At 44.4% G+C, this 16,782-nt stretch overlaps 1 protein-coding gene across 1 annotated transcript in view; it reads left to right on the top strand.

Moving 5' to 3' along the window:
• The window catches only part of LOC145415296 (mitochondrial outer membrane protein SLC25A46-like), a 232,621-nt gene that overhangs the window by 68,430 nt on the left and 147,409 nt on the right, over positions 1-16,782 (top strand). The gene's annotated exons all lie outside the window — the stretch shown is intronic.

Here is a 16,782-nt window from a genome sequence, read left to right as displayed (position 1 = left end):
CAGCGAGGTTGGATGGTGAGGAATTGGAAAATGTGAGTACGTTTAAGTACTTGGGTAGTGTGATGAGTAAGGATGGAGGTTTGGCGGGTGAAGTGCTTGAAAGGGTACAGCAGGGAAGAAAGGTTGCTGGTTCTTTGAAAGCAGTGATAAGAAACAGGGAAGTGAGCATGGAAGTGAAAAAGTTACTACATGACAGTATTGTGATGCCAACTTTAACGTACGGAAGTGAAGCTTGGACGTTGTTGGAAGGACACAAGTCAAGGGTGAGAGCAGTGGAAATGAGTTATTTAAGAGGAGCCTGTGGAGTCACATGAAGAGACAGGCTGACGAATGAGGATATAAAGGAGCATTGTGGTGTGGATGTGGATGTGATATGAAGTGTTATGAGGAACGCACTGAGGTGGTTTGGCCATGTGGAGAGGATGGAGGGTGAAAGACTGACGAAGAGAGTGTATGTGAGTGAGGTGGAGGGGGGAAGAGGGAGGGGGAGGCCGAGGATTAGATGGAGGGATGGGGTGGAGAGGTATATGAGAGAGGGGGGTGTGAGCTGGGAGCAGGGCAGTGAAATGGCGTGGGACAGGGCGACTTGGAGGCAATTTGTTTGTAGCCACCCCAAACGGGATTGAGGTGTCTGGCAATAGATAGATAGATAGACTGATATAGATAGATAGATATATATATATATATATATATATATATATATATATATATACTGTATATATACCCCCTGGGGGTAGTTTTTTTTTTCAAGAATACCTCCCCAGTATCCCTGCTGGTCGTACAAGGCGACTAAAAAGGTTGGCGGAGGGTTAGTTCCCCTCCCCGGAAAACAACTAACTAAAAAGACGAACAAGAAGCCTCGGACAAGGATTGACCAAAAGATGACGACCAAGGACCGGACAAAGGTCGTGGTAATCGGAACATGGAATATAAGAGGTGCGAATGATGTGGTGAAAGAGAGAGAGATTGTCCAGGTGCTTGAGGGTGCGAAAGTTGATGTATGTGAAGTAACTGAAACGAAATGGAGAGGTGAGAGGGTGAGAGAATGGGAGTATGAATGGGGTATATGTGCAGGAGTAGGTGAGAATGAGAGGGCAAAAGAAGGAGTGTGTATATTTGTGAGTAAAAGATGGAAGAAGAACATAAGAGAGTATGGATCAGTTGGGTCAAGGATTGTGTGGGTAAGCTTGAAAGTTGGAATACAGATGTGGATGATTATGTGTGTGTATGCGTAAGGTGACCAGAGTTCTGCTTTTAGGCGGGACAGTCCCGCTTTTTTGACGTTTGTCCCGCTTATTTAATTGCAACTAAAATGTCCCGCTTCTTTAGAAAATCATCGTACGTTTCCCGCTTTTAGAAAATTACTGTTACATTAGATATAAGATGACCTTCTTTTATGAAACTGTGATGAATTAGTAAAATTATGCATAATCCAAACCAACTGAAATACCGAATTGTTAATATAGAATCTGTTATACTCACTGACAAATTTGGTCAGCCATTCACCGTACCGTACGATATGTTCCGAGTTTATCTAAGTCTCTAAGACGTCAGTGTTTGATTAGCAGCTTCAGGGTGAGGCGCAGCGCTGTATATATATATATATATATATATATACACTCAGCTATCACTCCCAATTGGTCCCGCTGTGGCTGCACTATAGCCGAAACCGTGATTGCCGAATTGAAGAACTTATGGTGATAATTCTAATTGGTGCCATGACCTCAATATTTACCCCTAAGATACCTTTTTGTACCACATATTAATATATAATAGTCTAAAAATGAGCATGTTTTATGATGTGATCACGATTTTTATAAATACCCCTCACAGTTGATTCATTGATGTTATGTTTCTTCCCCACACTTCGCTTGGTCTCACCATTCTCTATAGGTTTTACATTTCCAGTTTATCTGCATAACTTAGGTTCTTCCTCTTCTTTATTTCCCTGCCAGGTGCCGCAACATTATGTTGGGTGATGGTAGGGGGATGGGGAGGGGGTACGTTGGCCATGGTCATATCATAAAAAAGGTTATTGTTCTCGCTATCACCGTTCACGGTCTGAGGGCGCGCACTTGAATGGTTTGGCGGGCAGGAGACTCGGTCAGACGGCCAATCAGCGTTCGGCGGCGCTAACGTCACATGACCAATTACGGAGTGAAGCTTTTGTTGGCTGGGCGTAGCACTGGAGCCTGGCCTTTTTGAAATTTTTTAACATTTGTGGTGCGCAATAGCAGGCATTTAGTGCATGATAAAGGTATTTGGGTAGTTTTTGTATATAGGCGTGATAGCGAGATACGCTATAGAGGAACCCATGATAGCCGAGGGTTGAGTGTATATATATCCAAAAGGTGAAATAAGTTGAAATATGTTGAAATAAGGAAGCAGAAGAACAAACTGCTGAAAGTTAATAGAGAAATTGATATATATATACAGTAATCACTCCAATATCCAACGTAATAGGGCCATAAGCAGGTCTGGATGGTGGTCCTGTCCGGATATTGGGCCCCAGCTTATGGACTTGTACTTATGGACCCTAACTCAGAGAAACACCTATACAACTCCCTCTGGACATGCATAGCACCTATTTAAGACCCAAATCACACCAATAAGGCACATAAATACTGAAATAAATGCAAAAGAAGCATAAAATGAGGGTTTAGAATTAGGTTTATACAATATTAAACATTCTGGTGACTGGCTCCTGGACTGGTACTTATGGACCCTAACCTAGCCTAACTCAGAAAAACACCTTCCTACTGCACATGCATAGCTCCTAACACCCTATTCACACCAATAAAGGACATTAAAGAGTGAAATGAGGTAAGTATAGTATGGAAAAAAGTATGAAACATTCTGCCTACTTACAGCAAGTCCATGGCCACCTCGATGAATAACCGCCTCCTCTCGGACTCTGACAGTAAGAAGGATTTCCTGAAGCACTTCCAGTACACTGTTCATGAAGTCTTGCACTGAACTTAGTCAATTGCACACAGAAGTCCGTTCTCTTCACAGTGCGCACTCTTGTATACTAATGCTCCATTGTAACTCACTAAGTGTTGCACTCTGCACTTTAAGTTTTCCCATTCTTCTAATAATTTTCCAAAGTCAAAACAAACAAGTCTATTTACGTTAAATTTTGTTCCAAATGAGTCTTTTCTCTCACAACTGTACATCCTTAACACAACATACTGTTTTTTTCACTGCACAACACTGTAAATTCCCGTGTGGTCTAGTGGAGAAGTTCTTGCTGTTTATTCACTGTCAGAGTCTGAGAGTATCACTGGCAGGTGACCTAGGGGTGCGTCACTTGGTCGTGGTGATGGCGTACCCACTGCAGATGACTCTGAAGACAGCCGCAAACTCATGTCGAGCAGTGACTCCACCGTGGCTGATGTGCTGGGCTGTGGCTCGGAGCATGAGGGCCTGTCTTGGGGAGGCAACGGAGTGAAGCCAGGGCTGGGCACAGCGGGGGTCAGGGGCCCGAAAAAACTGTCAATGGTTGATTGACGCAATGACCGATGATTCTGACGATTGATGATGCCTGCCTGAAAGCACGCACTTCCTCCACAAGTCCCAAGGGCCCCATCTCCCTGTCGCAGTCCGGGTGTTCCAGGTAGTCTAGGACAAACTCTAGATGTTCCCAGAGTGCACTCAGCTTGGGGATGGCTGGAGTAGTGTCCTGCTGAGAGGAGTCCGCATCATTGTTGCCTTCCTCGTCGGAATCTTCAAGCTCAGTACTGACACCTGCAACTGAAGACGCGATCTCGATATCAGACAATGTCTGATACCCAGGATCACCCTCGTCGTCATCTAACCGCTCACGAACATCGTCCACATCAACATCGTCGCCGTGCGTACGTAACCATGCATGGAAGTCATCCGCATCAAACCCTAGAAAATCGTACTCCACATCCGTTCCGAGAAGCAGACGAGACCAACCATTTTCCAGAGTCTTCACGGGGACTTCCTTCCATGCACTAGCCCAGTTGTACAGCGCAGACTTGATGTTGTAGCGGCGAAGGTTTTCCAAAGTCTGCTGGCCTTCTGTGTCCCGTCCCTCCCTGCGCTCGTCCTCGTCCTCGAGAACAACCATCACCTCGTACAGGAACTTCCTTCGGTATAGGTGCTTTGTTGCCACGATACTCCTTGGTCCATTGGTTGGATGAGAGCAGTCGTATTAGGTGGCAGAAACATGCACCTAATCCGGCCATTCTCAGCAACCAAGTCCTTGTCGTACGGGTGGGCAGGTGCATTGTCGAGGAGAAGGAGGGCCTTTACCTGGTTGCGGGGGATTCCCAGTGTCTTCGTCTGGTAATTGATGACCTCCTTGACGAAGTGGCGGTGGAACTAGTCTTTGAAGATCACGGCTGTAAACCATGCCTTCAAAGAATGGATCCAGACGACAGGAAGGACATCCATCACCCCACGAAGACACCGAGGCTGCTTTGCGCGGCCAACAACAACGGGCTTAAGCCGGTGTATGCCGTTAGCATTGGCACAACACAAAGCAGATATCCGTTCCTTTGAGAGCTTGCGACCAGGTACACGCTTTTCTGTCTCCTCGGCTAGAGTGTTCGTTGGCAGCGAACGATAGAATAAGACCAGATTCGTCTGCGTTGTAGACTTGACCGAGAGTGAGGCCCTCCCTGTCGATCAAGCCCTTCACCTTGTGCCGAAACTCGTCAACTCCATCCTTGTTAGTGTCCAAAGCTTCGCCATGAGCTTTACGGTTGGTAAGGCCATGCTGTAACTTGAACGTAAAGAGCCAATCCTCGGATGCCTTGAAGTCTAGGGCGTCGTGAAGCCTGGCGAACTTCTCAGCAGCAGCCTTCAGCTCCGTTCCACGTACCATCACACCAGCAGCACGTTGCTGTCGATACCAAATCAACGTAGAGTGGTCGATTTCTGCAAACTTGGGGGTAAACATCACCTTCCTTTCCACGTTGCGTTTGCTTCTCGACGAGAAGTCAGCCGTGTACTGCATGAGTTTGTCTCGGGATCTCTTAATGTCGAACAAAGTAGATCGGGCCAGGTTAAACTCGCGGAGGATGCGGGAAGAAGACTACCCCGCATCTACTTTCTCCAATATCTCCCGTTTCTTCTCCAGAGTCAACACCACTCTATTCCTTTTCTCAGGTGGCGGGGCCATCATCACATACACTAAGAGGAGGCCCGAGAGCAGCAGGAGTGCCTGCAGCAGGTAAGGCACCACCACAAAAGCGATCACGTGGGCAGTGATAACGACGAGCGTGCACTCACGGCGAGAGACAGGCTGAAAGTGGGGAGGATGCAGTGGCGCTCTGTCGGACGTCGGAGGAATGACGCGCCACAACAATGCTCTCCCACGCTGTGCGCGGCAAGTTCAAATTACGGGTGGGAATAATTCGTTTTTTTTTGGGGGGGTGGGGGGGGGTTCGGACCATTTTGGGAATATTGGATCCCGGGATGATTATGTCCGGTTAGTGGGGATGTTCGGATATTGGGCGTCCGGATATTAGAGTGATTATTGTATATATATATCTATATATATATATATATACAGTACCCTCGCGTCCAACACGCGTTAGTCCAGCACGATTCACGTCCAGCACGGAGAGCAAATAATTAGTATTATTTAATACGATTTAATTACTGGAACACGAGTGTGTTAGCATAACGCACACAGAGCTCCGAGAAGTGGGTGAAATCCGCACAGTTCACCTCTAGCACGATCACCCCCGGTCCAACACGGTCATACTGGACATTCCCGTGATGATGATAGCCAATGAAAACTTCTGATCAAGTAGCCTTCCCCGCCCGCTATCGTGACGTGATCGTGATGCTGCCCAATTAAAAACTCTTCTGCTGTCACGTGATGTTTTGTTTAAATTTCTCCCGCCACAGCGCTACTCAGTCGCATAATTCGCATTGGAAGATGCTTTTTTCTTGCTGCATTTTCTGCCCTTGTTACTGCATTTTACTCTGCTCATGATGCCTAGGAAGCCTTCTGAGAACCCCAAGAAGCATCGGCACCTCCCTCAGGCCACCAAGCTAGAAAGCATCGAGAGGAAGAAGAAAGGGGAGAGGAAAGGTGACTTTGCCAAAGCCTACGACATGAATGAAGCCAACGTGAGGATCATAATAAAAAACCAAGACAAGATCCTGGCAGCAGTGAAGGCTTACAGAGTGCTAGGACAGGCAGAAGCAGGACCTTCCATGGCTGTGGACGAAGATAGTGGTTCTGAGTGTGATTTCGAAGGATTTATGAGGGAGGTTGAGGAGGAGCAGCAGCCATTACCCGCTAGTGATGCCAGCAGCCATCCTCCGGGGACCCAGTAGGACTACCTACAGCTTTGGATACCACCTTCCATTCCCAGCAAGCCCACCAACACTATCCAAAAAGGTTAGTTATCATTCATAGCACAGTACTATTTATTATAATTACAATAGTACCAATATATGTATAGGTATATGGTAGGTATTTAGGGTGACTTTTCCTAGGGTTGCTGACATAATTCATTTTTCTCCATAAGCTCTCTTGTTTGTCCAACACGTTTTTGGTCCAACACGGGACCCATACATGACAGTATTACCGTGTTGGACGCGAGGGTACTGTATATATATATATATATATATATGAACACACACACAAATGACAATGTCCCACTTTTAGCTCCAGTAAATCTGGTCACTTTATGTATGCGCCAATGCAAGATCATGCAAGCAGAGTGAGAGAAGAGTTCTGGTCAAATGTGGAAGTGTGCATGGATAAGTTTGGAAGGAATGAGAGAGTGTTTTTGATCAGTGATATGAATGGTAAAGTAAGGAATGTGAAGGTGGATGGAATAGTTGGTGACTGAGGTGTGCCTGCTGAGATAGATGAGAATGGGAGTGCGTTAGTGGACGTTTGTGCTGGGAGGGGGTTGGTGATAGCCAATACCCTCTTCAGGCATAAAATAATCCACAGCTATACATGGCGAGTGATGAGAAGGGTGGGTGGTGAACTGAATGAAGGGAAGTCAATGACTGATTATGTGTGTGTGGATGAAATGATGCGAAGATGTGTAATGGATGCAGGAGCTTATTGAGGTTAGGGGAGTGAACTTTCTGACCACTGCTTGGTGGTGGCCAGAATCAAAATCCAGAAAAGATGGAGAAACAGAAGAAAGGAAGGACGGGAAGAATGAGTATTTGCAAGGAGAGTGGAAAGGTTACAAGAGGATGAGAAAAAGGCCGAATATAAGAGAGAAGTGGAGGAACGATTGGGCAAATATGAATTAGAGCAGATGGGGGACGTGGAAGGTGTGTGCAGGATATTCACAGAAGAAATATGTGCAGCATGTGATGTGGTGTGTGGGATGAAGAGAAGACGGAGGGGAGTGCAAGGAACAGCGTGGTGGATTGAAGAGGTGAGACAGGCTGTGGCACAAGAAAGCACACAATGAATGGATGAGAAATAGGGGTGTGGAAGAAGTTGAGAGGCGGAAGAGAGAGTTATATGTAGAAAGAAAGAGAGAGGTGAAAAGATTAGTAAGAGAGAGTAAGAAGAGAATGGATGAGGAATTTGGAAGGAATTTGAGTGTAAAGTGAAGGGACGGTAAGAAAATGTTCTGGAAAGAGGTGAAGAGAGTAAGACAGGGTGGAAGTGAGGTTAGGAGGGGAGTGAAAGATAAAAATGGTAGATTACTAGTGGAGAAGGGAGAAAAAGTGAACAGATGGAGAGAACAATTTAAGGAATTGTTGAACATAGAGGATGGAAGTGATGCGAGTATAAGTGGCTGGGGAATGGCTGGGAGAAGGAGGGAGGTGAGAAGACAGGAAGAAATTAGTAGGATCGAAGTTGTGGAAGCAATGAAGAAAGTTAAATTGGGGAAAGCCCCAGGAATTGATGGAGTGTGTGGTGAAATGTTGAAGCATGGGGGAGAGATAGTAGTAGAATGGATTTGGGAGACGTGCAGATTAGCCTGGGGGGAAGGTAGAGTTCCGGAGGATTGGAAGTTAGGTATAATTATTCCCTTGTACAAAGGTAAAGGGGAAAAAGAAGTGTGTGGTAATCATAGGGGCACTTGTGTTCTTGGTAAATAGGAAAAGTGTATGGTAGGATACTTACTGACAGAGTTAGGGAAATGACTGAGGAATTAGTTGGAGAAGAACAGGGAGGCTTTAGGAAGGGAAGAGGTTGTGTAGATCAGATATTCATTCTTAGATCTTTAGTGGAAAAGTTTCTAGAGAAGGGAAAGAAGTTCAATGCGGCTTTCATGGATTTAGAGAAAGCATATGACAGGGTGGATAGACAAGGATTGTGGAAAGTATTAAGAATATATGGAGTAGATGGGAAGTTGTTGAATGCTGTGAAGAGTTTGTATGATGGTGCTAAGGCTGCAGTGCGTGTGGATGATGAAATGAGTGAATTTTTCTCTTTGGAGGTTGGGTTGAAACAGGGATGTGTCATGTCTCCATGGTTGTTCAATCTGTACATGGATGGGGTAATAAAAGAGGTACACCCACAATAAAAAGTTCGTTGACAGTCCCTGTCAGGCATGTGTTTCTACAGGCTGCCGATAGGTGGCGCAACGATCTAGCACGGGTGTAGTGGGAAGTGGAGTCAGTCAACGAAACTTGAGAGGGAGAGGGAGGCGACAAGGGAGGGGTACGAACCCGTGGCGATCGGAATACAATGCATCTCTTGTGTTTTGCTGTTATCAGTAATACATTGTTATTTCCAGACTGTTATACAAAACTTTACGTAAACCCTAGTTTACGTAAATAGATCTTCCACAGCTGAAAATACAAACAAATTAGTGGTGTCTCGAACAAGATTCCCACTTATTCAAGGCATCTCTGCTGCATTTGGTGTTGTCCACATATTATTATTATTATTATTATTATTATTATTATTGTTATTATTATTGTTATTATTATTGTTATTATTATTATTATTATCTATCTATCTATCTATCTATCTATCTATTGCCAGATGCCTCAATCCCGTTTGGGGTGGCCACAAACAAATCACCTCCAAGTCGCCCTGTCCCCCGCCATTTCACTGCCCTGCTCCCAGCTCACACCCCCCTCTCTCATATACCTCTCCACCCCATCCCTCCATCTCATCCTCGGCCTCCCCCTCCCTCTTTCCCCCTCCACCTCACTCACATACACTCTCTTCGTCAGTCTTTCACCCTCCATCCTCTCCACATGGCCAAACCACCTCATTATTATTATTTCACCTCCATTTGGCCAATGCCATTGTTATACTGCGTAATGAAGAACCAATCATCACAATTCCGAGGCGATATGACTGAGCTTCGTCTTGGCCTTGACACATCACTCTACACCTTTGAGAAGGTAGGTCAACTTTATACAGCAGTCCCCTGACTTTCGAAGGCGTCTTATCGCCATATACATACAGTGGATATATATATATATATATATATATATATATATATATATATATATATCTATCTATCTATCTATCTGTCTTTCTATCTATATACCTAGGCTGCTTCCCCCAAGGAAAGGGGGGTAGCCGAGACAGGACGACACACTCCCCATTTACTCATCCATTCAAACACATTCATTCGCATCTTAGCCCCAAAGGGGAGAACGGACAGATCCTCACCGCACCACGCCGCACAAGGGTCAACTGCGCAATGCAATCAGTGACATCAGCAGCAGGGCCTGACAGCAGAACTGGTTTACCCCTGCCACATCATAACAGACCCATCCCCTTACCCACACCTGACCTGACTAGCTGATCAGACCAAATGCGGGAGAATATCCCCTCAGGGCTGCGTCATCACTTATTCAATCACAATTTCTCTCCATTTATTTCTGTCACGCACAGCCACTCTTCCTTGCTCAACAGTCATTCCTCTCGCATCCAGCGCTCTCTTCACACTGTACATCCATCGTATTCGTGGTCTTCCTCTCAGCCTTACACCTCTCGCATCTGATCTAGTTATCTTTTTCACCAGTTGCACATCATCCATTCTCTCCATATGCCCAAACCATCGTAACACCCTCTGCTCAACTCTACCAACCATCTCCCGAACAACTCCAGTTCTCCTTCTCACTTCATCATTTCGCACTCGATCCATACGCGTCACTCCACACGTACTCCTCAGACACCTCATCTCCATTACATTCAAACTTTTCCTCTCTGCTACACCTATATTCCATGTTTCAGCCCCATGTAACGCAGTCGGTACCACAACACCCTCATACAGCCTTCTCATTACATCCATTCTAAGCGAACGACATCTAAACACTTTTTTCATTCCTCCCAGCACGTTTCCTACTTCATTTATTCTAAACTTCACTTCTGCATCTATTCTTCCATCCACAGCAACATGTGACCTTAGATATTGAAACACTCTACCTCCCCAAGCAACTCGCCATTCAAAACTATAATCATCCCCCTACCATCTACCAACCTCGTACACTTCATCACTTTACTCCTATTCTCATTTACCTTCAATTTCCTCCTTTCACACACCCTTCCAAGCTCCTCTACCAACTGTCTCAATCTCTCGTCTGAATCATCCACCAGTGCAGTATCATCTGCAAACAGCAGCTGCTTCAGATTCCACTCTCCACCGTCAACATTCACCAGACTCAGACCTCCACCTAAAACTCTTGCATTCACCTCCCTTACAACACCATCCATGTAAATATTAAACAACCAAGGCGACATCACACATCCCTGTCGCAGCCCCACTCTGACGGGAAACCAATCACTCACAGTATTTCCCACTCTTACACACGCTCTACTATTTACATAAAAACTTTTCACCCCTTTTAATAACCTACCATCAAGTCCATACAATCCCTATCAATTCTATCATACGCTTTCTCTAAATCCATAAATGCCCAAAACACATCCTTGCCTTTCGTTAAATACTTTTCACACACTTGTCTCACAACAAATACCTGATCCACGGATCCCCTCCCTCTCCTAAAGCCACACTGCTCATCACCAATCACTCCCTCTGTACCCTCTCTAACTCTCATAATTAACACTCTACCATATACCTTACCTACAACACTCAACAGACTTATACCCCTAAAGCTAGTACATTCATACTTATCACCCTTGCCTTTATACAACGGAACCACACAAGCACTTGCCCAGTCAATTGGCACCATACCTTTCACAAAGCACACATTCAACAATCTTACTAACCAGTCAACAATAGTCACTCCACCACCCTTCAGGCATTCCACATCACACCCATCCATACCTTCAGCTTTCCCTGTTTTCATATCCTTTACTGCCTTCTCCACTTCCTCCTTCATGATCAAAGAATCATTCAACTCTCCCAGCACTTTTATTCCTTGCACCCTTCCATCTGCCACAATCTCAGCCATCCTTTCCTCCTCTACATTTAACAATCTTTCAAAATACTCTGCCCACCTCTTCCATACTGCATCCATCTCAACATCCTTCCATCCTCTGCTTTTACTCGTTCTTCCTTCCCAGACTCTCCCTTTTGCACCCTTTTCACCTCCTTCCAAAACATTTTCTTATTCTGTTGAAAATTCTCTGTCAGCCACCTACCCCACCTCTCATCTGCTGCCACTTTAGCATCACGCACAGCCCTTCTCGCCCTATTCCTCTTTTCCTTATACCTTTCATATGACATCTCATCCTTCCTCTGCAGCCACACTTCGTATGCACGTCTCTTCTCAGCCACAGCCCTACTTACTTCCTCGCACCACCATTCACTTCCTTTTCTTACACCACCACCCACACATCTCACACCACACACCTTTTCTGCATGCCCCACCACAGCACTCTTAAACAACTGCCATTCCTCCTCCACACTGCCATTTTCCTGATCTTTCACTGCGTTCCACTCATCTTTCAATTTCTCCTGATACTCTATCTTTTTCTCTTTTTTTTCCAACTCACTCACTTTCAAAACCTCCCTGCCACACCTAACCCTCCTAGCTCTCACCCATCTCTTACCTACACTTAACTTTCCCTCCACTAGGTAGTGGTCAGACATACCTCCACCCTCCCCTCTCAGAACTCTCACATCCAACAATCTTCCTATTACATTCCTAGACACAACCACATAGTCCATCAAAGGTCTGTTACAACAACCCTTCCACCCTCCTGTCTCGCCCATGTATACTTATAGATATCTTTCTTCTCAAACGAAGTATTTCCAATCACCATCTCTCGCTCAACACACATCGCTATCATTCGTTCCTCATTTTCATTTCTTCTGTCTATATGTGTATATGTGTATATATATATATATATATATATATATATATATATATATATATATATATATATATATATATATATATATATATATATATATAGGTATATATATATACACACATATATATGTTTACATACATCCCCACGGTACGCGAGTTCCGAGTACGCGATCCCCGTTGTACGCAAGGACCTTTTTTTTTTTTTTTTTTTTTTTTTTTTTTAAGGACGCAAATTTAATCTTGTAAGCGAGACGAGCAGTGAAGAGTGGCCCAAATCTGGAGTTACCCCGAGTATGCAACATTGCCCCTCCAAGAAGCAGTAACGGGTAAAGTGAACATCCATATTCTTGTTGGTTTAGTTAAGCTATATCCTTGTTTATTTACCTCGTAAAGCCATAATCTTGTTGGTTTACTTGATGTTAGTTAACACAGGTATGTCTTAAATAGTTTCCCTGTATAGTACAATACTTAGATCTGAATGGTATCTCAAGGGTTGCCCTTGAAGGGGGATGCTGTCCATGTGTAATTTTTCCCTTAAGTTTATGTATTCACAGGATGCGAATTCCTAGTATGCGACATCCTCTGCCGCCCATATAGGCGTGTACTAGGGGGATGCACTGTGTATATATATCTATCTATCTGTCTATTGCCAGACGCCTCAATCCCGTTTGGGGTGGCCACAAACAAATCGCCTCCAAGTCACCCTGTCCCCCGCCATTTCACTGCCCTGCTCCCAACTCACACCCCCCACTCTCATATACCTCTCCACCCCATCCCTCCATCTCATCCTCGGCCTCCCCCTCCCTCTTCCCCCCTCCACCTCACTCACATACACTCTCTTCGTCAGTCTTTCACCCTCCATCCTCTCCACATGGCCAGACCACCTCAGTGTGTTCCTCATAACGCTTCCTATCACATCCACATCACAATGCTTTTTTATATCCTCATTTGTCAGCCTGTCCCTCCATGTGACTCCACAGGCTCCTCTTAAATAACTCATTTCCACTGCTCTCACTCTTGACTTGTGTCCTTCAGTCATCCCTCTAATATCCGAACGCCCAATATCTGAACATCCCCACTAACCGGACATAATCGTCCCGGGATCTAATATTCCCAAGATGGGCCAAAAACCGCAAAAAATTCGAAAAAAATCTGACTTTTTTTCCCACCCATAATTTGACATTGCTGCGTGGCGCCGAACAGCTGTTACACCATGGTCCCTTCACCCCTTCCTTCCTCCCCCCTCCCCTTTCCCCTGTCAGGGTTGCCATTTGGTATTTTTCATTACCAAGTGTGGGCCAATTTGGTAATGAAAAATTCGTTTGGTAATGAATCACAATAATGCATTACCAACTGGATTTTTCACATGTATGAGGATACACAGGATGGAGATTGTGGATTGTTTGCTCTCTCTGATTAATCTGCTACCCTACATAGCATGAAAATAATCAACATGGTGTTAATTATAAGGAGAGTGATTACATGTATTTCCACTTGTATATATAATTAGTGAAGAGTAAATGCTAGCTTTGCGAATTTGGTAATGAAAAGTTAAATTTGGTAATGAAAGTTTAGGAGATTGGTAATGTGGCCGTTGCGATCTAGCAACTCTGTTACCCCGCCATCATCAACAGTCACAGCCTAACTCCGATCGAGAGCAGATGCTTATAGCAGTGCAAGCCACAGATGCTTGTTTTTTGTGAATAAACCGTGAATAAACTGCAATACCTTGCCACTAGAACACACGGGAAAATACAGTGTTGTGCAGTGTTAAGAAATTAGAATTTAGAGTGCAGAGGATTAACTGTGGACTGCAAACTGGCGGTTCAAACCAGTCCAGGAGCCAGGGACTTGTAAGTACCCAGAATGTTTAATATTGTATGAACTCACCTTTAAAACCTCATTTTATGGTTCTTTTGCATTTATTTTAGTCTTTTATGTCCCTTATTGGTGTGATTTGGGTCTTAAATAGGTGCAATGCATCTCCAGAGGGAGTTGTATAGGTGTTTTTCTGAGTTAGGGTCCATAAGTACAAGTCCAGAAGGCTGGGGCCCATTATCCGGACAGGATCACTATCCGGACATGCCTTTGGCTCTATTACATCGGATATTGGAGGGATTACTGTATATATATATATATATATGTATGTATATATCCATCCATTGATCCATCCATCATCTAATCCTACATTGCCCCATGAGGAGTGTAGGAGCCCGGGGCTAGGAAAGTTGGTCCTGGCATTTAAGATGAGAGTGACCAGCCTCACTCATCCCTGAGAGGCATTATGTGAGCAATAATCCTCAACCACTCCTTGGATATAAACCTTCACCGGCTCAATCCGATTGGTGCAACTTTATTACCCACTAAACCACCAGGAGCCAAAATTTGGTTATATGGTTACCACCCAGCATAGTAAATGGTTTCCTGGTGTACAGGAAACCATTTGGCTTCTCACTTAATGTAGAGTTACCCACAGGCAGAAGGAAGAGGAAAGAATGAAGGAAAGAAAGACACAAGAGGGATTGTAAAGTCACCCGCAGGCAGAAGATAGAGGAAAGAATGAAGGAAAGAAAAACAGAAGAGGATGGATGGAAAGAAAGATGGAGGAGAGGAAATACAACCACTCAGATCATATAAGCTTGGGTTCAAAGGCCTTAAGGCAGGGGTGGGGAACGTTCGGCCTCCAGGCCGTATAAGGCCCGCAAGACCATTTGATCAGGCCTGCAAAGCAATTCATAAATGCAATTTCATAAACTCATGAACCTATATATATATATATATATATATATGAACAAATATATATATATATATGAACAAGTATATATATATATATATTCATGAGTTTATGAAATTGTATTTATGCATTGCCTTGCGGGCCTGATTAAATGGTCTTCCGGGTCTTATACGGCCTGGAGGCCAAACGTTCCTCACCCCTGTCTTAAAACCTTTGAACCTAAGCTTATAAGATTTGAGTGGTTGTATTGTATCTCCTTTTGTATTGTTTTTGTGTTCTGTTTTGTAGCAGGTAGTATTAGAAGTTGCTTTTGCTGATCAACCCTGGTCTGTTTGGCCGAGCAGACCCATCAACTGCAGACAGCAACCAGTCCTGCAGGGCCATCCCATGCAGTGAGCTGATATTGTTTGTGATTGACACCACCTCACAACAATGATGCACGGGAAAAAATGTGGGGGTTTGGTCCCTGGATGTATGCCGCATTTGCATCTCTGCAAAATTTGATAAATTTTTTGTTTGTGGTTTCAAGGGATGTATGATCTGTTGATGATAGAATGGATACTGTTGGTTGGTGTGACAGCCTCTTGGAATGCATGGAGGAATTCTGTTGCCTGATAGACATACTGAGTGTGGGTGGAGTGGCAGAGACTAGTTGCATCACTAGATTGACAAGTGGGTAAAAAAGTTTAGGGAAGAGTTTCCTTTCCTGACAATGATGGAGCTCTCCTGTCATGCTAAGAATAACTACTCTGTACAATACAGTTGTGAGAAGTGTTATGATGTATGGCAGTGAGACTCTGCCACTGAGAAAGGAGGATACAAACATACTGGATTGTATAGAAGTGATATTGATGTTTCAGGAGGGCATCACTGAGTGTCAGAACTGACATTAGTGTACTACAAAAGAGATGTGGTAATTTGATAGTTTATTCACTGTGAGAGGAAGCAAGAAGATAAGTATAATGAGGGTCGCAGATATGAATATCCATCCATCCATCCATCATCCAATTCTACGTTGCCCCATGAGGAGCGTAGAAGCCCGGGGCTAGGCAAGTTGGTCCTGACTCACTCATCCCTGAGTGGCATTACGTGGGCAATAGACCCCAACCATCCCTTGGATATAAACCTTCACCGGCTCAATCCGATTGGAGTGCTGAATTACCCTGTAAACCACCAGGTGCCATAATTTGGTTATATGGTTACCACCCAGTGTGGTAAATGGTTTCCTGGTGTACAGGAAACCATTAGGCTTGTCACTCAGTGTAGAGTCATCCACAGGCAGAAGGAAGAGGAAAGAATGAAAGAAAGAAAGACAAAAGAAGGAGTGTAAAGTCACCTGTAGGCAGAAGGATGAGGAAAGAATGAAGTAAAGAAAGACAGAAGAGGAAGGAAGGAATGGAGAGAGGAGAGGAAAGGGCAGACACCTGAGAGCAGCACTACATCGAGTGAGCGGATGGTGAGCGCCCCCACCTACCACAGAGATATGAATATACTGTAGAGGGGAAAATGCCCAGAGGCAGACTGAGGAAGATATGGCATGAGGTCCTGCAAGGAGACCTCCAAGATAGGTTTTCATTGGGTAAATTCTTGGGATTATCACACAGAAATAGCTGTCATCAAGTGAAAAGACCAACACATGCTAGCATGGTCAGTGGTCTAACTGTAGAATAAATTTACATAACATATCGTAATGTGAAAAACATTATTTATAGGTACAGGTAGGAAGAATAAAAGGCAGAATGCATCATTGGGTTGAAGAAGTTAATCATCATCATCATCTAATCCAATCCTGTGTTGCCCCATGAGGAGCATAAGAACCAGGGGCTAGGCAAATT

Source organism: Coenobita brevimanus, chromosome 102 (assembly GCF_032717465.1).
Source record: "Coenobita brevimanus isolate Jiangsu-jjx chromosome 102, ASM3271746v2, whole genome shotgun sequence".
Classification (NCBI taxonomy): Eukaryota; Metazoa; Arthropoda; class Malacostraca; order Decapoda; family Coenobitidae; genus Coenobita; species Coenobita brevimanus.
Note: the sequence above shows the minus strand (reverse complement) of the source record. Positions and strands in the feature narration are given on the sequence as shown.